This window comes from Mobula birostris, chromosome 5, assembly GCF_030028105.1.
Source record: "Mobula birostris isolate sMobBir1 chromosome 5, sMobBir1.hap1, whole genome shotgun sequence".
NCBI lineage: Eukaryota > Metazoa > Chordata > Chondrichthyes > Myliobatiformes > Myliobatidae > Mobula > Mobula birostris.
The window spans coordinates 113,815,683-113,841,112 of record NC_092374.1 but is presented as its reverse complement, the minus strand read 5'-3'; the positions used below and the strand labels follow the sequence as shown (position 1 = coordinate 113,841,112).

Genomic DNA, 25,430 nt, shown 5'->3' with positions numbered 1-25,430 from the left:
TGGAGTATTGTGTGCAGTTTTGGTCCCCTAATCTGAGGAAGGACATCCTTGCCATAGAGGGAGTACAAAGAAGGTTCACCAGATTGATTCCTGGGATGGCAGGACTTTCATATGAAGAAAGACTGGATGAACTAGGCTTGTACTCGTTGGAATTTAGAAGATTGAGGGGGGATCTGATTGAAACGTATAAAATCCTAAAGGGATTGGACAGGCTAAATGCAGGAAGATTGTTCCCGATGTTGGGGAAGTCCAGAACGAGGGGTCACAGTTTGAGGATAAAGGGGAAGCCTTTTAGGACTGAGATTAGGAAAAACTTTTTCACACAGAGAGTGGTGAATCTGTGGAATTCTCTGCCACAGGAAACAGTTGAGGCCGGTTCATTGGCTATATTTAAGAGGGAGTTAGATATGGCCCTTTTGGCTACGGGGATCAGGGGGTATGGAGGGAAGGCTGGTAAGGGTTCTGAGTTGGATGATCAGCCATGATCATAATAAATGGTGGTGCAGGCTCGAAAGGCTGAATGGCCTACTCCTGCACCTATTTTCTATGTTTCTATGGTTCTATGTTAATAGCATCAGCTCTTCATCTATCAGTTCTTGGTCATGGGATGCCAACATCATCTTCGTCAACTTCCACAAGCCGAACTCACTTTGTCCTTATTTCGTTCACCACGATCGAAACGCTTAATTATGTCTAGTTTTACGCTAAGAGTAACACCCTTACGAGCTCTTTCAGGCTTTTCCAATACCATAGAACTCATCTTGCAAACGGCTGCTCACAGACACGTGTTTAAGCAATGCCAGCGAGAATGCCATTCCGAATCCGGGGGACAGCGACTGCTCGGGGGGCGCGCTGCCTTTTATCGCGCGCTGATTTTTTTCACGCGCTGCTTTTTTCGTAACAGTGAAAACACCTTCTGTTAGCAAAAACAGGGTACTAATGTAGGTCTTTCGTAACAGTGAGGTTTCGTAAAGCGAACGTTCGAAAACGGCGGACACCTGTACCCCGTCTGTGTCTTTTTAGAGACACAGAGCTTAGGAACTCACAATTAAAGCTGCGAAGCTAACTTCCTTAAGGACATCTAGCTGTGACACCACCGACAAGGATTTGTATTCCCCAATTCCTCCGTTCCACTGCATTGTTCAGTGACCTACCACTCAATGTGCATGTCCTACCCTGGTTTGCCCTCCCAAAGCAATACCATTGTTTGCATTAAATCCCATCTGCCATTTACAGCCCATGTTTCTAGCTGGTCCAGATCCATTGCAAGCTTTGATACCCCTCCTTGCTGTTCACTATGCCCCCAGTTTTGGTGTCATCCGCAAATCTGCTGATCCAATTTACCACATTATTATCCTGATCATTGCTGTATTCAGAACAGCAGAAATGTTCAAATTTATCTCCCACTTAAAATTTAATCATCAGATTAGACTTAGCTCAGTGGCAATGATAACTTCTAAGTTCTATCTCTTTTCTAAAGATTGGTGTATATAACCTAGGTTGACACTTCATCTATCCTCAGGGAAACGAAGGGTCATATGGTATTTCTTGAAGAGCTAGAGAGCTTATCTGACATCCTGGCAAATTGTTATCTCATTTAGCACTCTGAACAGATGATCTACTTATTTATAGTTGTGTCTAAGAGAATCCCATTCGTAATTAACCACCCTATTTCAAGAGAACTTCAGTAAGTATATTGCCTCTTATCCTGTGTATGACCTCAGACCGATTTTGGACCATTCCTCACTGGGCAATCCTTTCACTAGCAGACTGGTCCTTGAGGCACAACCCAATATTTTAACTCATTGAACATCAAGATAATACACTTTGCTTAATGCTAAACCATCAGAAAATCAAGGTAGGTATAGATAACCTGTGCCCTTCAATAAAGGGCAAGCAAGCAATTGGGATTTTATTCACAACCTGTCAGCTTTCACTATTATATTTCAAACTAACATGGAAGTAAATGACATGATCATAGGATCCCAGCTGTCAAGCTTTCTCTGTCATTCATAAACACGATAATGGTATGTCTCAAATGTACTTCCCTGCATTCATCACTATTACCTTTCATCTCCCTAGCATGCTGAAATCTATAATCTCAGCTTGACAACCATTTAAAATGGAGATTAAAATATTCTTAGTGAAGAAGAAGAAGAAGAAGAAAGCCCTTAACTCCGAGTGGAGTCATCAGGATGCCGTCATGACGGCGTTTTTTTAGAAGGCTTTCTTATTTTTTACAAGGCCGAGTTGTTAGCTTGACGCTCAACCCAGCATGGATGGAAAGTGTGCAAGGGAGCCCGCTGGATTCAAACTCGAGAACATTCGTGCCGAAGTCCGGCGCTGATGCCACTATGCCACCAGCTGGCCATTCTTAGTAAAGAAACTGTTCATAAATGTGTGACCGCATACCCTGAGATGGTACACTATTCACAACCAAATCCTTTTCAAAGCCACTAATCAGTGTTTACTCTCTCATTCCCCTTCAGAAGAAGCCTTTTTATCTCCATAAACTCAAAACTCATTGATTTAAATTAAAAGGTACCTTGGCAGAAGGAGCAGAATTAGACCATCTGTCCCATTGAGTCTGCTCCACCATTCCATCAAACCTGATTTATTATCCCTCTCAACCCCATTCTCCTGCTTTCACCCCGTAACCTTTGACACACAAACTAATCAAGAACCTATCAACTTCTGTTTTAAATATACCCAATGACTTGGCCTTGACATCCATCTGTGGCAAAATAAATTCCACAGATTCTCCACCCTCTGGCAAAATAAATTCCTCCTCAGTTCTGCTCTAAAGGGAATCCTTGTATCCTGAGGCTGTGCCCTCAGGTCCAAGACTCCCCCACTACTGGAAACACTCTGTATATCCCTTTCAACATTGGATAGGTTTCAATGAGATTCCCCCTTCATTCTTCTGAACTCCAGAGGTCCAGAGCCATCAAATGCTCCTCATACATTAACCCTTTCATTCCCAGGATCATTCTTGTAAACTTCCTCTGGACCCTCTCCAATGCCAGCATATCCATTCTTTGATAAGGGGCCCAAAACTGCTCACAATACTCCAAGTGTGGTCTGATCAATGCCTTATAAATTTGTCCTCTAAAATGAGAAATATCTTGATTGGTTAAACAGCAGCGTGATTTGAAAAATTGTTACTGAATGATTATTTTCTCTACAACAGGCATTTTTATTCTTTCATAAAATTGCCAATGAGCAGTGAACATTTGAAGGAAAGCAAATCTGATGTCAAGCAATCATCTTCAATATGGAAAATATTGTTCCCATTCTGTATTCCCTACAGTATCCGAACTGAGTACTGACAAAAATCATTCCAATCTGTTCGAGTCAGCGACTGCAATGTGTCCTGACAAGTTACTGTGCTCGGGGATAGAAAATGCGCCAAAGATTTGAGCTTCCACATGGTTTATAATGTTAAATCAATTTAAATTTATGAAAATATGGTAGCAGTTTTAAAACGAAATAGTATTATTTCAGTCAGAGCTACCATTTCAGGCATGTGCTATACAGTAGCACATACATGTGGACACGTGGCCAAGTAGTTAAGGCATTCAACTAGCGATCGGAAGGTCGTAAGTTCGAGCCCCAGCCAACGCAGCATGTTGTGTCTTTGAGCAAGGCACTTAACCACATAGTGCTCTGCGCCGACACTGGTGCCAAGCTGTATCGGCCCTTGGACAACATCGGTGTTGTGGAGAAGGGAGACTTGTAGCATGGGCAACTGCCAGTCTTCCATACAACTTTGCCCAGGCCTGCGCCCTGGAGAGTGAGGACTTTCCAGGCGCAGATCTACAGTCTCGCAAGACTAACAGATGCCTTTAAATAATTATACAGTAGCTGAATATTGATGTTTAATGAGGAACTCTATTCAACATGAGCTTTTCTAATTACTGGAAATATGCCTGTATTGAGCAGAGATTTGCCTTTTCTGTTAGATATGGGACAAGGTTGTCCTTAGTCATGCATTGCCTAAATTTGCCATCAATCATCAGCTAAATCTGAACTCGTTACTCACATCACATCATGTGAACTGGCTGTAGGAGGCTTGCATCTGTGATCTGTAGGAGAATGCATCTTGTATTCATATGGCTTTGCATTGTGATAGGACACTCTTTCAGGGATGGTGGGGTTTGGAGAGCCAGAGTGAATCATGAGCCAGAAAGGTGCTAAAACAATTTAACTTGAAATGCCAGCAAAGCCAGTTCCCCACATTAGTTTGCTGTTAAAGAACTAAATGTTTCTCATGCAAGGAAACATTCCCCAAAGTATTAAAATCATTCGTAAAACATTTTTTAAACTTGTGGAAAAAAATCACATTAAAATCATGCCTAATCCTAAATCATCTTGAACCTTCTCAACCATTTTCTTCCAGTAAAAGCAAATTATGAGGAACTGAAACAACTTCAAATTACTGTACATTGACCAAGATTATCGATGAAGTATGGTGATAGAGTCACCTTCAAAGCCAGAGGTTCCCGGAATCATGCGCACATGCACAGGAAGTCACAATCAAGTCAGATCTTCCACACAGATTTCCTCTGTCATATTAATGGCTTCATTATTCAAAGCAAACAGCAGTGATTTCATTCTCCATATTAAAATACGTGTTTGCATTTCTTAGGCAACACACTCAAAATGCTGGAGGAACTTAGCAGGTCGGATGAGGTAAAGGAATAAACAGTCGATGTTTCAGGACGAGACCCTTCATCAGGAAGGGGGGAAATGCCAGAATTAAAAGGTGGGGCGAGGGGAAGGAGGACTAGCTAGAAGGTAATAGGTGAAGCCAGGTGGGTGCGGAAGGTAAAGAGCTGGAGAAGGAGAGCCTGATAAGGGAGAAGAGTGGACCATGGAAGAAAGGGAAGAAGGAGGGGCATCAGGTGAAGGTGATAGGAAAGGGTAAGAAGCAGAGTGGGGAATAGCAGAAGAGGGAAGGGAGAGGGGAAAAAGAAAAAAAGAAAAAAAACAATTCTGGAAGGAGAAATCGATGTTCATGCCATCAATGGAGACTACCTAGACGCAATATGAGGTGTTGCTCCTCCACCCTGAGAGTGGCCTCATTGTGGCAGAAGAGGAGGCTGTGGACAGATGTGTCAGAACAGGAATGGGAATAGGAATTAAAATGGGTGGCCACTGGAAAATTCTGGTTTTGGCAGATGGAGCAGAGGTGCTCAACTAAGCAGTCCAACAATTTACATTGGGTCTCAACAATGTAGAGGAGGCCACATCGGGAATGCAGGAACAATAGATGACCCCAACAGATTTGCAGGTGAAGTGTTAGCTCATCTGGAAGGACTGTTTGGTGCTCTGAATGGAGGTGAAGGTGGAGGAGAATGGGCAGGTGTAGCATTTCTATTGTTTGCAGGCATACAATGGAGGGGAATAGACTGGAGCAAAACATTTTCACATGAGTTCAGTGGGGCAGGAGCAGGCAGAGACAATAAGTTTATTCGGACTGTCAGGTTTGTGGATCTCGGGTAGCCTTTAGAAACAAGCAGTGTGAGGTAAGGAAACTACAAGTTTGATGGCAGTGGATGGAAGATCTCCAGATTTAATGAGGTTAGTAGTGCTGAGGGAGACAGTGGCCTAATGGTCTGGTGGGGCATAAGTAAGAGGAGGTGTCTGAAAGTTGCTGCCTGGAGATCTCAGCAAGGCATTTCTAGGCACAAGAAAGTCTGCAAGTGTTAGGAATCTGAAACATCAAACAAAATGCTAAAGGAACTCATTGGATTAGACAGCATTTATGGAGGGAAACTCTCTAAGGGTCTTGTCCTGATATATCAACTATTCATTTCCCTCCATAGGTGCTGCCTGATCCACTGAGCTTCTCCAGCATTTTGTGTTGAGTTTTGCACCTCTAGAACATCTTTCAAGTTCACAACCTCCACTGATGCATCAAAGTTAATGAACTACTTTAATATAAACTTATTGGCCCAAAAGTAGCTCAAGTAGGTTGGTAAGTGACAGGAGTTACACTTCACTTGCAGGTTGAATCCTCAAGAAAGGTGTGTCAGGCGCCTCAATACCAGTGAGGTGAATAATGAAGTAGATGATGGGACTTTGCAGGGTGTTGGAAATAAAACGCACAATAAAAAATCAACTCAGGTGAGTGCCAAAAGGCTTCAAAATGGTTGAAACCTGCAAGCATCTGATTCAGGGTTAATGTTAACATATATATATACACACACACACAAAGGGCCTCCATCAGTCAGAGCTGACCATGGATATTATGTTCTAATTGTCTAACTGCAAGCCTGGGCAGCAGTACGATACGGAGAGCAAGCTTCCCCCCTCCACGCTTCTGATGAACCCAAAGGAATGGCAGCAATGCAGGAGTTGCCGGTCAGCATTGGGCTCAACGTAGGACTGCCTTAGGGACTCCAGCTCTGGATTTTTCCCTCAGCGTTTACTCCTGAATACTTCCCCATGAGTAGGTATAGACGCGATGCAGCGGAGGTATATATATATACATCTGAGATAGCTTTGTTGAATGGCATTTTACTGAACCTACAAGAGGAAATGTTATTTTAGATCTGGTCCTGTGCAATGAGACAGGTAATATTAACAATCCTGTAGTTAGGAATCCTCTTGGAAAGAGTGATTATAATGTGATTGTATTTCTCATACAAAGTTCAATTTAAAACCAGTGTATTATGACTGAAAAAAGGGAGACTACAACAGGATGATGGAGCAGCTGGCTATTGGAGACTAGGTACTCGGGCTCTATGCCAGAGAAGTTTAGGAAGAGTGGAAGACTTCCAAAGAGATTTTTTCACAGTGCTCAATAAAAGTATATGCCAGTAAAGTTGGGGAAAGCCAGCCTTAGATTACTAAGGAAATAAAAGAAGGCATCAGAATAAAATTTCATGCATACAAAGGTTAGTAGGAAACTGGAAGACTGAGAAAATTTTATAAAGCAACAAAGAACCACAAAGCAAACAATAAGAAAAGGGAAGATAAATTATGAAACTGAACTAGCTCAAAATTTAAGAACAAATAGCAAAAGTTTTTATAATTATATAAAGCAGGAAAGGATAACTAAAATGAATGTAGTTCCCTTGGAAGAAGAGAAGGAGGAATCAATATTGAATAATATGGAAATGGCTGAGGTCTTGAACAACTGCTTTGTGTAAGTCTTTACAATGGAGGACACATCCAACAAAATTCAAAGTTCAGAGTAAATAATTCTAAAACTACACACATGAAACACAACAGAATCAATGAAAAACCACATGGAATCTGGACAAAAACAATGTGCAAAAGACAACAACATGTGCAAATACAAAAAGTAAAAAAAAGATAAAGAAATAAATAAACAATAAATATTGAGAATATGAGATGAAGAGTCCTTGAAAGTGAGTCCATAAGTTGTGGGAACAGTTGAGTGATGGGGCAAGCGAAGTTATCCTCTTTGGTTCAATAGCCTGATGATTGAGGGGTCTGGGTCCCAAGGCTCTTATACCTACTTCCTAGTGGCAGCAACGAGAAAAGAGCATGTCTTGGATGGGGTGGTCCCTGCTGATGGATGCTGCTTTTCTGTGACAACACTCCATGTAGACGTGCTCATTGGTGGGGTGGGCATTATGCATGACATACTAAGCTGTATCCGTTATTTCTTGTAGGTTTTTCTGTTCAAGAGCATTGATATTTTTATACCAGGCCATGATAAAACCAACTAATACACTCTCCAGCTTGCATTTATAGAAGGTTGTCTAAGTTTTAGATGACATGCCTACTCTTCACAAACTTCTAAAAAAAAAGTAGAGGCATTGCTGTGCTATCTTCATAATTGCACTTATGTACTGTGCCCGAAATAATAACACGGAGGAATTTAAACCTGCTGGCCCTCTCCACATCTGATCTCCCAATGTGGACTGGCTCATGGACCTCTGGTTTCCTCCTCCTGTACTCAATAATCAGCTCCTTGGTCTTGCTGACATTGATTGTGAGGCAGTTGTGATAGCACCACTCAGTCAGATTATCAATCTCCGTCCTATATGCTACACGCCAAGAAGAGATGTTATTAGTATGATTGGAGGTGAGGACCTCAATACTATCACTGCCTCTAAAGAGGTAGTGGTGAACAAAATAGTGGGCTTAAAGGTATTCAAGTTATTTTATCCTGATGGACTGCATCCCAGGGTACTGAGAGTAATAGCGAAGTTATAGTAGACGTGATGTGATGATTTACCAAGATTTCTTGGACACTGGAATTTCCTAGCAGATTGAAAGTTAGCAAATGGTATGATGTTATTTAAAGAAGGATGTAGACAAAGGTTAGTGATTATAGAAGTTATCTTAACATCTGTATTTGGACAAACACTTTAAGCTATCATTAAGGATGGGATAGTGAAACATCTGGAAAGAAGTGGTTCCATCAGGCAGACTCAGCATGGATTCATGAAAGGCAGGTCCTGTTTGACAAACGTACCAGAGTTCTTTGAGGATATAGTGAGTATATTGGACACAGAGGAATAGATGGACTGTGTATACTTGAATTTCCAGAAGATGTTTGATAAGGTGCCACATAAAAGACTTACCCATAAGATAATGATGCATGGGGATGGGGAGATGGCAACAGGGGGTAATATATTAGTATTGATGGAGGATTGTTAACCAATAGAGGACAGTAGGTTTGGAAAAATGGGTGTTACTCTTGTTGGAAGTTAGTGGTTAGCAGGGTTCAATGCTGGGCCTGCAACTGTTTGCAATCTACATTAATGATTTGGAAGATGGGACTGAGTGTAGCCTATCTAAGTTTGCTGATGACACTACACTGAATGGAAAAACAAATTACACAGAGGATGTGGAGACTCTGCACAGAGATATAGACAGGCTAAACGGGTGGGCAAGGGGCTGGCAGCTGGAGTAAAACATTGGTAAATGCCAGGTCATTCACTTTGGAAGGAAAACTAGAAGAACAAATTATTATTTAAATAGTAAAAGGCTGCAATATGCTGTTGTGTAGACTGCTTGTGCATGAATTGCAAAAGGTTGCTTTGGAGGTGCAACAGATTATCACAAAAATAAAGGGAAAGTTGCTAAAGGGGTTGAATTTAAGAGTTGGGGGGTATGCTACAACTGTACAAGGTCATGGTGAGGCTGCACCTGCAGTACTGTGAGGAAGGTTATACTGGCTCTGGAGCTGGTACACAGGAAGTCCATTAGGTTGATTCCAGAGAAGAGGGGATAACCTATGAGGTGTGATTGAGTTACCTGGGGCTACTCTTGAAGGAATTCAGAAAACTGGGAGGAAATCTTATAGATACATAAAATTGTGAAAGGGACAGATAAAATAAAGGCAGGGAAGTTAATTCCATTGCTAAATGAGATTAAAACTAGGGGACGTAGCCTCAAGATTTAAAGGGGAATAGATTTAGGAAAGAGATGAGAAGAAAGTACTTTATCCGGACAGTAGTGAAACTGTTGAATTCTCTGCCCTGAGAAGCAATCAAGGTGACCTTAGTAAATATATTTAAGACAGAGTTAAATAGACTTTTGCATTGCAGAGGAATTGAGGATTATAGGGAACAGGTGCAGCTGAATCGCTGGGCAGATCTGTTATGTTCTTATTGAATGATGGAGCTGGCACGACAAGTCCGGTCCCAATTCCTGCTACTTTTCCTCATGTTCTTATAAATACAAACATACACATTTACTGTGGCAAAAATCATCACAAAAGTCCCGCAGGCACAAGATTGTGAATATTTTATATATATTTCTTGTCTAACAGTTTGAAAGAACTAACGATCTACTATCATTAATTGGCATAAAATTATCCTAACTACATATATACATGAATAGATAAAATTAATTATTTTTGAAATATTTTCAAAAATGGTTAGGATAATAAAGCACGAAAACCATCTCTTTTGGAATAAGTCAATGACATTTTCTAAATTGTAAGTAAATTTATTATCAAAGTTACGTATATATCGCGACATACTACCTTGAGATTCATTTTCGTGCAGGCATTCACAGTAGAACACAGTAATACAATATAATCAATAGAATTATTGAAAAACTACACAAACATAGACCGTTAAAAACCAATGTGCAAAAGAAGCCGATCAGTGCAAATTCAAGAAAAATAAATAAATAATACTGAGAACATGAGACATAGAGTCCTTGAAATGAAATCCATAGGTTGTAGAATCAGTTTAGATTTGAGGTAAGTGAAATTATCCACACTGGTTCGAGAGCCTGGTGGTTGAAGGATAATAACTGTTCCTGAACCTGCTGGCTTGGGAACTAAGGCTCCTGTATCTCCTTTCCAATGGTAACAGTGAGAAGAGTGCATGGTCTGGGCGGTGGGCTCATCTTTTTCACTTTCATTCAATGCAATCAAAGTAAAGCATGCATAATTAAAATGGTCAATTATACAAACTTTTGAAAATTCTGCCCTCCACATAATGAAATATTTTCTTTATACATTCTTTTAAATATGCTTCCAATTTTACCAGAATGCTGGGAATCTTCTTGCATATCAATAATTCAATATGTGGAAGCTTTTTCTGTAATTGGAAGAAGAACATTCCTATAAACCACTGCCAAAATTAAAACATTGCTGAATATAAAATAATAGGAAATAGATCAACAGATTATACAGTTCTGTTAATATTGATAGTAATACTAAAGGTATGACCTGATGAAACAGCAACAATGACAAAATACAAAGATATTTTGTAAAATAGCAACACATATTAAACTTGTTAAAATATTTTTTCATTTACTTCTGAGTATAAACTGGCTCTTACCCAAAATGCCTGATAGATTTATCGCCTACAATTGCCCCAGGATGTTTTGATGTCCAGACTTTTCCAAATTTCTGAGGTGATCTACAGTATTAAAATTATCTATTCATCAATGCATTTCCTTTTAGTGAGATGAACTTCCAAATGATCATTAACAGTCATCCATGATATAATCTACACACTCTCTAGTCAAAATACTTTTAGATCAGTAGGAAATCAAAGTCAAATGTTAGAAAAAAGAACACATTGAACCAACAGTTAATAAATGATTATGATCTTTTAAATTAAATAATGTTTTATAAGTAGTTATATTTTTTATAGTAGAAGATCTTATTGATAACAAATGAATTACAATTACAATAGTTATTTCATTAACATGTTCATGGGAATGTCCTAAATGTAATAAATAGATCAGAAAATAAATAGGAGGAGAATATGGCAGCGCGACACACGGCGCGCGGCCTCTTCGGTGATGAATATCTGTTTTCTGTCAAGTAGGATGCCGTGCACAATTCTGATTTGATGGAGGCAGATATGAGAGCACGGAGGAACATCTGGTGAAACTTCTGAAATGCCTGTTTCGCGGCCGCTGCTACTGTGTGATCTGAAATCTCTGGAGGGGAAGGCCCTGAATCCTTGGCTTTGCTTGTTGCTCGGCGGCCGGGGCGGGGTCAAAGCGCTCGGTAGAGGTGGTGCTCGGTGCTCGATGTCGGAGGGCTGGTCAGAGTCTCGAAGTTTTCGGACAGACTCAGAGTCGGACTGTGGTCGGGTGCTTCCAGGGTGCTGCATCAGCAAGTTTGCAACGCTGGAAGCTCACGGCAGGGAGAGTTTCTCCCTCCTACCATCTGCGTGAGATGTTGGGGCTATCGGGACTTTGAGACTTTTTTTACCGTGCCCATGGTCTGCTCTTATCAAATTACGGTATTGCTTTGCACTGTTGTAACTATATGTTATAATTATGTGGTTTCTGTCAGTTTTAGTCTTGGTCTGTCTTATGTTTCTGTGATATCTTTCTGGAGGAAGATTGTATCATTTTTAATGCATGCATTTCTAAATGACAATAAACGAGGACCGAGTGTCCTCATAATCTAAAAAAAATATAACAGATTATATCGACAAATAGATGATGCTTATCACCTCAGAAATAAGAATTTGAAAATGACTGGACGTCAATTACTACATCCTGGGGCAATTGTAGGTGATATATGCATTTTGTATAACAGCCAGTTTATACTCCAAAGTAACTTTTTTAAACAGTTAATAATTTTAATATCTTCTAGATTTTAGGAAATATCTTTGATGTATTTCATCATTGTTAGCATTTAATCTGGTCATTCCTTTAGTATTGCTACTCATATTCACGTAACTACATCATCTGTTGACCTATGTCTCATTTAAATGCATCTATGTTTTAATTTCAGCAGTTCAAGGAAAATTCTTCCACCACTTACAGAAAAACATTTAGATATTGAATTATTGTTTACAAGAAGATTCAGATAGAATTGGAAGTGTATTTAAAAAGAAAGTACAAAGAAAATATTTCATTGTGTGAAAGGCAGAACTTTCTGAAGTTTATATAACTTGCGTTTTAGTTATGCATGCTTTACTTTGATTGCATTGAAATTGTTATTAACTTATTCCCAATGACTGTTATTTTATTATCTATTATTAGACATTAGCTATCCCAAAATACAATCATTCTCTGCATGTTATGGAAGTGCATTAGCAAATTCAGACAGCTGAGTTTGAAACCAACACAGAGGACCCTAAATTTAAAAGGTAGTGTTTGAGATCAGTTGTGATCAGCATGGGTTTTTGAATAGAAAAGCTTGTATGCAGCATGACATGTAGTCAAGGCATAATGCCAGAATCACTGTCCCTGGTTAACCATGAGGCCGTTGTATTTTACGTAACGAATAATAGGACATACTGCAGCTGAAATGTTAGACCCAGAATAGAAATTATAAATTGCTCTGAAATCATTATTAAAATTGTGCATGTTAGCCTTCCATGGGTTGTTACTTTTCCATAAATGAACATTGTTCTTGGCATGGCTTCCTTTTAATTCTGTTGCCTTTGTTTTCTTTTGCTAAAGATGGCCCTGAGATTTGTGCTTCAACAGTTGCAGCACAAATCAGCACCAGCCACTACATTCAGCATCCTTTCAAGACATTGATTACACTGGAAGAGATCCGTTGATTTATAGCTGTGGGAGTATTATTGAATGGGATGAGGAAAGTAATCTGTATAATTTATGATATATTGTATGTAACATTGCTTATAAAATGTGCATTTTCTGTACAGAGACTAGACCTTCACACAGCCTTCAGTCCGTTTTTTAACCAAAATTTAACATTGCTGGTCTCTATAAAACAATTTCAAATAAAAATCCATGCACTACCATTTCATCAGTCTACTGAATCAATGTTCTTTGAAAACAACACCACTAAAATGTGGAAGGTAAAACAGCACAGCTTAGAACAAACAATTTGGACCACAGTTATGCCAATTTATACCAACCGTCCTCTTCCTTTCATATTCATGTGCCTATCTAAAAGCCTCTTAAACTCCATCAAACTATCTGCTTCAACTGGCAACCTATCCCAGGTGTTATGTTTGTTCTTTAACAAAGACAAACTTGCATGGGTTAAAACATTAGAACTATTTTATTTACAGATTTACAGAATGGCTTCAGCGCAACCATATTTTGCTCCAGACCTTCCAGCCTGCCAAGTGTGTGTGTATGCGTGGCCTGTTCACCAACATCACTTACAGTTCCAGGTGAATTGTTTGCATTGCATACTGAGAACTGAAGTTCTTTATAATGTACACACAAAAACACACATCTTCTCCCTTTAAAGAAAACAAACACAATACTATGCCCTCATAAACCTGCAAGACACATGAATGCTTTCCAACAAAGATATTTACATTATCTTCAATTGTACTGAGCAAATACAGTCCCTTATTCACTCATTTACCTTCAATCCACCTTTGTGGTAGTTTAATGATTCCTTTCAGTTTGTTATTTCTTTCCACAGATGTATAGCTTTCATTTGCTGTGCAAAACACACAAAATGCTGAAAGAGCTCAGCAGGCCAGGCAGTATCTATGGAAAAAATTACAGCTGATGTTTCATGCCGAAACCCTTCAACAGGACCCGCAGATTTTCTCTTGTTTGTGGTTTCATTTGCTGTGTTCAGTCTCTGTTCTTATTCTTGCTGTATGGTCATTATTTGTTCCATGTGCCGCATAATGGAGCCCTGGACTACATCCATGGGATCGGTAAGTCTTTGCACAAGTTCCAACTGAGTCTGTCTCAATTCACAGACCTCCTTCCGTTGGCTGCATATCATAGGTAGCAACTCCCCCTGTTGTGCTGACCTGTCACTGTTGTTCTACCTTTAGAGACAGTGTGTTCTCCCCATCTTCCTTATTATTTTTCGTTTCAACATCAGAGAGGAGCATGGAGATATTTTTGATTTCCAATCTCTAATTGGAAGTTGATGAGAGACAGATTTTGAACCACAACTGAGTGATGTGGAAGCAAGACTGGTGACTTCATCATGATCAATCTGTTCAGCACTGGCATCCTGACTGTCATGTTGGTGCAGCTGGTACCGATGTCTATGGAAGGTGGAGTTATTATGCTTCTCTTGCAGAACCTTTCTGGAGCTCTCATGGATGCTATTGAGTTTCTCAAGTTAAATTGGTAAGCATCCGAGATCCTCAAAGGCATCTGTGTGCTCTTTCTTGGGTGTGGCCAGGTCACTTTTGGTCTGTGAAGCCACTGTGAAGGCTCTTTCTGCTTGGTTGAGCCTTTCACATACCCTCAGAGTTAATACGGGCTGTACTCACTTTCGGACAATCAATAGCTGTGCCTTCAGGTGCCACTTCTTGTGCATGAAGGTCACTATACAGCCCCCTTTTACTGGTATGGTCTCTCAGGTATAGCCAGTCACTTTTAACTTCACTGGGTAAATCTTGCTCTTTACTTTGAGAGTCTTGTAATCATCCACAGATATTAGATTCACCTGGGCTCCGGTCTCAAGCTCGAATGAAATTTCTGTCTCATTCACATTCATTGGAACAATCCATTCTGTTTTACCAGCAACAACAGTCCGCAGACAATCAACTAAAGCTTCCTCCATTTCCTCGGCAACCATGCGTACCTTTCTTTGGAGCACTAGCTTTGCTGCACTTTGCAAAACGGTTCTTCTTCCCACAATTATTACAGGACCTTCCATAAGTAGGACACTTCTTTTGGATGTACCTACCTCCACATTTACTGTTTGGGCCTCCCTCTTTGCTATGCTGTTGCTTTGGGAAATGCCTTGTGCTTTGCCTCTCTGTTTTGATAGCATGCACTCTTGTTTCTGCCCTGTACAGCTCTTAGCTTGTGCACATGTGGCTTCTGCTGCCCTACACAAATCCACAGCTTTTCTAGCGTTAAATCATTTCCTCGGAACAATCTGAAAACATTATCTGGGATTCCAGAAACTATTTTCTCTCTCACCAGTGAGTCTCTCAGATCTCCAAACTCGCAGGACTTCCTCAGTGTGTGAAGCTCAGCCACATATTGGTCAAAGTCGACACCTTGTTTCTGTTCATGGGAAAAGAATTTATATCTTTCAAATATAATGTTTTCATTTAGGATGAAATACTCCTCAGATTTTGTCATCAGAGTGTCCAATTTAAAGTCTATCTCATCAATTTGAAAGCCGTTGTAGATATCCAAAGCATCTTCACCAATTACATGTAGAAAGATAGACGCTTACAATCTTTCCTCTGCACCTCTGGCTCTACGTGCCGTTAAATATATATTGAATCGCTGTTTGAAGTGTTTCCAGTTATCAGCTAGAATGCCAGTAAACTGCAAAAGATGTAGATGGACTGAGGTTATCCATAGCAGAATCTTTTGGGCCTCCCTCACCTCAAATTCTTGGTGAACGTCGGGACAGCGTGCTCTCTTGCCAGCAGCTTCTCTCCGTCAGAATCTCATTCTTAGTCACTCACAGTATTCAGTTACACTCTGTATTCAGACCTCACGCCAACTTCTAACACCGTGTTATGTTTGCTCTTTAGCAAAGGCAAACTTGCGTGGGTAAAAACATTAGAACTATTTTATTTACAAATTTACAGAATGGCATCAGCTCGACCACATTTTACTCCAGTACTTCCAGCCCGCCAAGCGTGTGCGTATGTGTGTCCTGTTCACCAACATCACTTCCAGTTCTGGGTGAATTGCCCACATTGACCACTGGGAAATGAAGTTCTTTATTATGTACACACATAATAACATACCAGGCACTTACCACACTCTCCATAAATAAAAGCATGCCATTATTATTATGCAATTTATATTCTCCTGTTTTAAGAGGAAACATCTTTTTGGTGCTCGCTATTGAAAAGTGTGAAGTTAAAATGTGTTCCAGATGCAAAAATTATTCAATAGCAAACAGATAATGGCTGCTGATTTTGTCAATTCATATTTCCCCAAAAATAGTCTTCATTCAATAAATTGCCTTTGTAATTGATCATTTAACAGTACTTAGCCAAAAATTATTCAATGAGGCTAAATTTAATAATGTCAAAAATATTACTTGCATTTACCATGAAACTCACAGACAAAATTTTAATCAAATTATTTTGAATTTAAAATGCATGACACATGCTATTAGATGGAAAACAATAAAACAAGGAATAACATTAATTTGCAATTTGTTAACTTTCTGCTCACCGTCTGTGAACATTGGGAATTAATAGAGAATAATTCTCATCCTGTGCATTTAATTAAACTGCAGCATATCAAAACAAAGTAGATGAAAATTGAAGCAATCTGAAACAAGGGAAATTAGATGGACCTTGTAAAATCCAAGCCTAACCCTGTAGAGGTCATCCGTAAGTCCATTCTGGATATGTACCCTTACACTGCTTGTGGGTGCTGTGAAAACTACAGAAGATTAATTACAAATTATAAAAAACAAATCTGGTCTGACACTTATCTTGACTATACTCCTTCTTGCCCCATTCTCTGTAAAAATCCTATTCCCTTTTTCAGTCCTTCACCTCCACTGCATCTGTTCCCAACAGGACATCAAAGACATTTTCCTTCTTCAAAGAACAGTGTTTCCCTTCCTCCAGTATTGATGCTGCCCTCACCCGTATCTCCTCCGTTTTGCAAACATCCATGCTCACCCCATCTTAACAGGGATAGATTTAATCTTGTTCTTACCTACCGCCCCATTAGCCTCCACATCAAACACATCAGTCTCCACAACATCTCCAAAGGGATCCTGCCACTAAACATGTCTTTACCTCCACTTTCCACAGGGATTGCTCCCTCCATCGTCCCCTTGTCCATTTGTCCCTCCCCACTAATCCCACCCTGAGCACTTATCCCTGCAGTCAGCCCAAGTGCGACACCTGCCCTTTCACCTCCTCTCTCTCCTCCATTTAGGGCCCCAAACAGTCTTTCTAGGTGAGGCAACACTTCACCTGCAAATCTGTTGGGGTTGTCTATTGTATCCAGTGCTCCTGATGCAGCCTCCTCTACACTGGTGAGACCCCTTGTAAATTTGGGGACTTCTTCCTCAAACACCTCCATTCCATCTGCCAAAATCAGAACTTCTCAGTGGCCTAAGACTTCAATTCTGATTTCAATTCCCTTTCCAACATGTCGGTCCATGATCACCTTATGTGCCGAGATGAGACCACCTTCAGGGTGGAGAAACTGCACCTTCTATTCCGTCTGGGTAGCCTCCAACTGGATAGTATGAATATCGATTTCTCCTTTCAGAAAAAAACTTCCTCTCCCTCCCCTCTTCTTCTATTCCCCACTATCGGCTTTTACCTCTTCTCTTATGCCTATCACTTCCCCCTGGGTCTCCTCCTCCTTCCCTTTCTCTTACGATCCACTCTCCTCTCCTATCAGATTCCTTCTTCTCCAGTCCTTTACCTTTCCCACCCACCTAGCTTTACCTACACCTTCTAGCTATCCCCCTTCCCTCCCCCCACCTCTTTACTCTGGTGTCTTCCCTTTCCTTCACAGACTTGAAGAAGGGTCTCAGCTCGAAATGTTGACTGCTTATTCATTTCCATAGATGCTGCCTGACCTGCTGAGTTCCTCCACCATTTTGTGTGTGTTGCCTTGGATTTGCAGCATCTGCAGACTTTCTCATGTTTATGAAATATGTTCAATGATGCTTAATATTGTTATTTTGTTTCACAACTATTTTCACTAGATAGAAAAATATTTCTATTTGTTCCAGAGGTTTGCAGATAGTTTCTGTACTGGGTGAGTAATCCAGGTGGCTAGATTAATAATCTAGAGAATATTTCCATATTGCAGATAGCTATTTACAAATTCTAATGCTTTTTTTTATCTTAATTGTTTTCAAAAATGCTGTTGGATAAAAACTGTCTATTTTTCATGTTGTTATAAGAATTTAACTGATGCTATAAAAGCCTCTTCAAGAAGGAGATCTACAAAATGTACCTTGTAAACACAATCTCCAGGCTCGCACTGGCATTGTTAGATCTTAATTGGGGTGGCTCGGTCGTATAGCGGTTAGTTTTATGGCACCAGCAACCCAGGTTCAATTCCCGCTGCGACCTGTAAGGAGTTAGTACGTTCTCCCCGTGACCGCGTGGGTTTCCTCCGGGTGCTCGGTTTCCTCCCACAGCCAATTCATCGCAAATTGCCCAGTTAAATTGGGGCATTGGTGGGTGGTGTGTCTCAAAGGGCCGGAAGGGCCTGTTCTGTGCTGTATCTCAGTAAATAAAATTAATTAATTCATTTGATGTAGCTCAATAAAGTGAAAAACCGGGAGTGGATAATAAATGTCAGCAGAATGCACTGTCAAGGAATGAACAAGGGAAACCATCATTAGCAGTTTCTAATTTTAGAGCAAAATTTACATTTTGAGAAGTATTTAACTAAACAAGGTATCAGAAAAATGAGGGCCCATTTTCAGCTAATCAAAAAGTGCACAGCACACAGAGAGTGAGAAAAATTAAATGGCAATTCACATAAAGGCTTCAGTCTCGGTAAACAGTTGGAGCATTGTTGGCAGCTATTTCAGGAAATGTCATCTAATATCCCTTCCAATTAGTAAGAAGTACTTACTCTAGGAGAGAGAAAATATTCTAAAAGAAAGGATCAAGAGCGACTGCCTCAAAAAGGGGTTTAACATGCATTCATTTAGTATTCCATCTTAATCAGAAATTTCAAAAACAAAATCCATTGCTTGCTGAATGAATCAAATATCCATAAGTTTGGTTTGTCTCTGCTGGTATCTCTGTGTTGATCCACAGCACAATTCATTCCATATTTCTGCATAAACTGAATCTCATGTAAGCTGTGCACGCAGATGGCTGGTAAGGACTATGGTTAAATTAAGGTACAATAATCAAGGAATATGTTTCAGAGATTGGGTTGACTACCACAGAACAGAAGGAGAGTTGATCTGTACCTAGCTGTATAATGACTGAATGCCAAAACACAGGATTGCGTTCTACTTCATTTTAAAATAAAGGATTTCAACTGCTCTCAAAATGCTGCAAATTATTAATTATCTCACAGGCTTCTTATCCTTTCATTTGGCAGGTAACTATTTCAAATTTTACATTAGAAGCTTCCAGCAATTAGCTGTGAATACTAAAATATTTGGGTTTTTTTATTGTTTTTTATAAGTAATTTTACATTTGTACATGCTCTCTAATTCAAGATTGAAGGCCTGAATGGAAATAGTACAGAGCAGACCCACTGTATCTTAAGATCAAAAATGATCAGCCAGCTAAAGGCAAAATTCAAGGAGATATCATGGACAATATGGTGTGTTGGCCTTCATCAACCATGGGATTGAGTTCAAGAGGTAATGTTACAGCTATGTAAGACCTTAGTTAGACACCATTTACAGTACTGTGTTCCATTCTGGTCACCTCACTACAGGAAGGATGTAGATACTGTAGAGAGAGTGCAGAAGAGATTTAGAAAGACGTTACCTGGATTGGAGAATGTGCCTTTTGAGAATAAGTTGAGTGAACTTGGCCTTTTCCCCTTGGAGCGACAGAGGATGAGAGGTCACCTGAGAGAGATGTATAAGATAATGAGAGGCATTGATCGTGTGGATAGCCAGAGGCTTTTTCTCAACGCTAAAATGGCTAACATGGGGCATAGTTTTAACGTGCTTGGAAGTAGGTACAAGGGGGATGTCAGCGGTAAGTTTTTTACACAGAGGTTGGAGTGCACTGCCAGCGACAGTGGCAGAGGCTAGGGTTGCCAGCTATCTCATATTAGCCAGGACATCCCATATATTGGGCTAAGTTGGTTTGTCCCATACGAGACCACCCTTGTCCCGTATTTAACTGCTACTACTCTGTAATCACCAGAGGGCACACTTACAGACAGATCCTAGATCTGATACAACAGCGTGTGTGTGTGTTGCATGTGCTGTTGTCGCCACACACGAGGGATTCACCTGTCATCCAATCACAGGCCCCCTTTTGCGCATCAGTTGTGTGCTGTATTTTGCCAATTCCTGCCAAAACAAAAAGTTTCAGTAAACGTCTGGTGTTGTTCGGTCAGTTTGGCATGTGCCAATATGGATAAACATCCAAAAAAGAAAAGACTGTGCAGCTATAACACAAAATGAGAAGCAAAAAAGACGTGGGTTAAACCCGTCAGCGGTGACTCGACGTCAATGAGTCTTTGTGCCTTCAGGAATTCTCAATTGGCCATGGAGGTGAGAATGACCTAATTCAGCATGCTTCCACAGAAGTGCACAAGAAGGCCACACTAGCTAAAGGTGCAAGCAATATTGGTGCATTCTTCATGAAATCTACTGCGGAAAATGACAAAATCGCGGCAAGTGAAGCCTCGTATGTGTACCATACGGTTAAACATGGACTCAGCTACAACAGCACCGACTGTCTTGCTCAGCTCAATGGTGCTTTGTTTAATGACTCAAATGTTGTGAAGAAGATGCATTTGGGAAGAACGAAAGCTGAGATGATTACAATGAATGTTTTAGGACCAAAGACTGTGGGGGATATTATGGATGATCTGTCCCAGACCGAAGAAGGTGAGCCCGCGGAGCTCGCGTATTTCTCAGTTGCCACCGATGCCTCAAACAAGGGAGATAGAAAAATGTTTCCAGTGTGCGTGAGATATTTCTCTGTGTCTGATGGAGTGCAGTGAAAGTTACTTGACTTTTATGAAGACAGTGATGAAACTGCAAAAAGTATACAGGTGTCCCCCGCTTTTTGAACGTTCGCTTTACGAAACCTCACTGTTACGAAAGACCTACATTAGTACCCTGTTTTCGCTTTCAGAAGGTGTTTCACTGTTACGAAGAAAGGCAGCGCGCGATAAAAAAATCAGCACGCGATAAAAGGCAACGCATGCCCCGGGCAGCCGCTCTGCCCTGGATTCGGAACTGCATTGCTTAAACACGTTGCATTGAGCAGCCGTTAGCAAGATGAGTTCTAAGGTGTCGGAAAAGCATGAAAGAGTAAGGGTGTTACACTTAGTGTAAAACTAGACATAATTAAGCGTTTCAATCATGGTGAACGAAGCAAGGACAAAGTGAGTTTGGCTTGTGGAAGTTGACGAAGATGATGTTGAAGAGGTTTTGGCATCTCATGACCAAGAACTGATAGATGAAGAGCTGATGCAATTGGAAGAGGAAAGGATAACAATTGAAACCGAATGAAGAAAGTGAAGCAACTGCGTGAGATTTTTGCTGCAATGATAAAGTACGATTTTAATCTTGAAAGGGTACGTAGGTTTAGGGGATATTTGCAGGATGGTTTGAGTGCTTACAGACAACTGTATGATAGAAAAATGTACGAGGCTCAGCAGTCAAGCAAGCCTTCCACATCAGCCACAGCAGACGACAAACCTCAACCTTCGACATCGAGGTGGGCAGTCATAGGAGAAGATCAGTTGCCTGCCCTGATCAACGATGAGATGACACCCCCATGTCCCACCACCCCAACACCCGGGCCCCAGACAGATACTGTACCGATTCGCGAAGAACGCAGAGGTAGCCGGAAGACATACAGCACATCTTTAAGAAAAAAGCCGAAATAAACATGTTAATTAATTAGGTGCCGCCGACACATAATTATCGGCCCAGATCAGTGCCAATTTCCGATTGCATCGCCTCTGATCTGGGCCGACAATTACATGTCGGTGGCACCTAATTAATTAGCATGTTTAGTTTGGCTTTTTTCTTAACAATGTGCTGTGTGCCTTCCGGCTACTGCTGCGTTCTTCGCGGCAATGTATCAGGTCGGCGACCCGGAGGGTGGGGGTCACTGCACCACCCAGCCTGCGACGACTCAGTCTAACACACCATCATCAGTGTATTCGGCACTGTTTTCCCAATTCCGGTAAGTGATACTACACTGTACATACATTATTTCTACTTTATATAGGCTGTGTATTTTTACATGTTATTTGGTAGATTTGGCAGCTTCATAGTTTAAAGGTTACTGGAGAGCATGTTTATGCCAACAGCGCTTGCGTGAGATTTTCGCTACGGAGATCTGTGCAGGCAATCGTTGTAGAGAAGTATTTCTACTTTATATAGGCTGTGTATTTATCATATCATTCCTGCTTTTACTATATGTTACTGTTATTTTAGGTTTTATGTGTTATTTGGCATGATTTGGTAGGTTATTTTTGGGTCTGCGAACGCTCACAAAATTTTCCCATATAAATAAATGGTAATTGTTTCTTCGCCTTACGACATTTCGGCTTATGAACCGTTTCATAGGAACGCTTTACTTTCGGATGGCGGGAGAAACCCATACATCAAGCTCTGATGAGCTGTCTGGAAAAGTATGAACTGGATATTGGATATGCAGCAGATAATGCCAATGTAAACTTCGAAAAACCCCAGTCAGTTTACCAGTTATTGAGCAGTGCCAACAATCGCATTCTGAAAGTTAATTGCCCAGCTCACATAGCTCATAACGTCTGCAAGCACGCCTGTGATCAGCTGTCAGTGGATATTGAGACAATTGTTCTAAAGGTCTACAGCCACTTCTTAATATCTGCTTCCCAAAGAGGGGAACTGCGTTCATTTTTTGCCTTTGTTGATATTGAGTGGCGTGAAATTCTGCATCATGTTTGCACATGATGGCTCTCTCTTCATCCAGCTGTCGAATGTCTCCTGCAAAGCTGGCCAGCTCTTACGTCATACTTCAGGTCCCTTGAGACCTGTCCTGTGGTACTGAAGAGGATTTTTGAGGATGAAGAAAAAACTGGAGCTACTGAAATTTATCTGTGCTTTTTCCACAACGTGGGGTGTGTTTTTGACCAACTCGTAAAAAAGCTGGAGGAAACAAAACTCTGCATCACAGATGTTTACGAGGAAGTACAGAAGTTCAAAATGAAGATGCTTCAGCGGAAACAGGACAGCTTTTTTGAATACCAAACCAAGCAGCTGATGGACAAACAAGTGCCAGCACAAAGGTCCGAGCAGCAACAGGACTTTGTGAAGTTCTATGACTCTGTCATTACATACATTGACAAGTGGTTTGATTTCTCACCAGAAAATGTAATGATGAAACTGAAACCGATCAGCTTCTGTGAGGTGCTCTCCTTCACTGACCTGGAGCAGGTGGTGGCTGCCCTCAAAATGACAGAGACAGTCAATATGGACCAACCCTATGGAGAGTTTTGTGCTAGCCGGGAGGAAAGACAGAAAGCCAGACAGGATACCACAAAATCCATCAGTGAGAAGTGGGTGGTAGTTTTCCAAGACATAGGGAAAGCCAATTTGTTCAACATGTTCAGGATTGTCTCATTTGTCCTCAGTGTTCCAGGCTCAAATGCCTTTGTAGAGAGGATCTTCTCTCTGATGACCACTAAATGGTCAGACTCAAGAAACAGATGCAGCACAGAGCTGATCAAAAATGAACTTCAAATATCTGTGAACTGTCACTTGTCATGTAAGGACTTCTCTCTGGCTGTGCAAAAGGACAAAGGACTGCTTAAATCAATCAAGAGCAGCAAGAAATATCCATGGAAAAAGTAGACTTGGTGAGTCCCCCTCTTTTCCTCTTTTGCAGTGATTATATGTCTACTCTATAGGCACATACAGATAGGGTTATTTGGTGTTATTTTATGTCTGACTGATAGTCAGATTATGCTCTGTTATAATTTGGTGTTACATTTCATATAAAACACTGAAGATATGTATACCTGGTTCATATATTGGATTTGTTTACCTATTCAGAGTTGTGTCTGTGTTCGTTTTCTGTCTCTCTCTCTCTCCCTCTCTCTCCCTCTCTCTCTCTCTCTCTCCCTCTCTCTCTCTCTCTCTCTCTCTCTCTCTCTCCCCCGTCTCCCCTTTTTTTTCTCCGCCCACCCCCCCTCCCCCCGGTTACCATCTGCTAGCTGCCAGCCCCCTCAGTCGCTTCATCCCGGGCCTGCGCTACACCCACAGCACCGCGGCACGCCGCTTTTTGTCCCTTATTTGGGAGTGAGAAAGTTGGCAACCCTAGTAGAGACTGATACAATAGGGTCTTTTAAGAGACTCGTAGATAGGTACATGGAGCTTAGGAAATGCAGGGCTATGCGGTAGGGAAATTCTAGGCAGTCACGGCACAACATTGTGGGCCGAAGGACCTGTAATGTGCTGTAGATTTCTATGTTCTATGTTCTGATATTTTCAAGCAATCTAGCAAATAGAGGGAATTCAATGGATATCATAAAGTCAGTCATAGAGATATACAGCCCTTCAGCCCATCTAATCCATGCCAACCTAAATTCTCATCAAAGCTAGTCCCTTTTGCCTGCCTTTAGCCCATATCGTTCTAAACCTTTCCTTTCCAGGTAACTCTCCACGTTGTTAATGTCCCTGCCTCCACCATTTCCTTATGCAGCTTATTCCATATACAGACCACCGTTTGGGTGAAAGTGTTGTCCCTCGAGTTCTTATTACAACCGAGCATTGAAATAGTACAAAGTAAAACAATAACAGAGTGCAAAATAAAGTGTTAGTTACAGAGAAAGTACAGCACAGATAGACAATATGGTGCAAGGGCATAACAAGGTAAATTGTGAGACCAAGAGTCCATTTTATCATACTACGGGGCTTTTAACCATCTTATAACAGCATGAGAGAAGCTGTCCTTGAGCCTGGTGGTAGGTACTTTCAGGTTTTGATATCTTCTGACCCTTGGCAGGGGGGAGGAGAGTAAATGTTTGGAGTGGGTAGGGTCATTATGTTGGCTGCTTTATTAAGGCAATGAGAAGTGTAGACAGAGTCCATGGTCCAACCAGTTTAATGACCATTCCAGATTATGAATATGGCAAATAATACAGAAGCTTATAGAAGACTACAAAAATAAACTGGGCAGTGATGCGGCAAACACAATTCAAAGATAGTTATGGAGAATGCAAAATATTCAGCTGAGGAACAGCAAGATTTAGGATTATAAATCTAAAGATATTTGGGCATGCATGTACTAACTACACACAGAAGCATTTCCAAAATCAGAAATGCAAGAATTCTGAACCTAGATTTCACACACAGGCTCTGCAAGGAAGTTCAATATTTGGCAGTAATACATTGAAAAAGTACAATTTAATATTCAGCTAATAGACCCAAGAGTCTACCAAAATGAAGGCCCGAC

General features: G+C 40.8%; 1 protein-coding gene across 4 annotated transcripts in view; it reads right to left on the bottom strand.

Moving 5' to 3' along the window:
• The window catches only part of thsd7ba (thrombospondin, type I, domain containing 7Ba), a 1,047,195-nt gene that overhangs the window by 953,671 nt on the left and 68,094 nt on the right, over positions 1-25,430 (bottom strand). For 3 of the 4 annotated variants that reach the window (XM_072258590.1, XM_072258595.1, XM_072258596.1), the window contains exon 2: positions 19,785-19,867. The exons of the other annotated variant lie outside the window; for it this stretch is intronic. The gene's annotated coding sequence lies outside the window, so the exon portion shown is untranslated. The remainder of the gene's footprint in view (positions 1-19,784; positions 19,868-25,430) is intronic. 4 annotated transcript variants of the gene reach the window in all.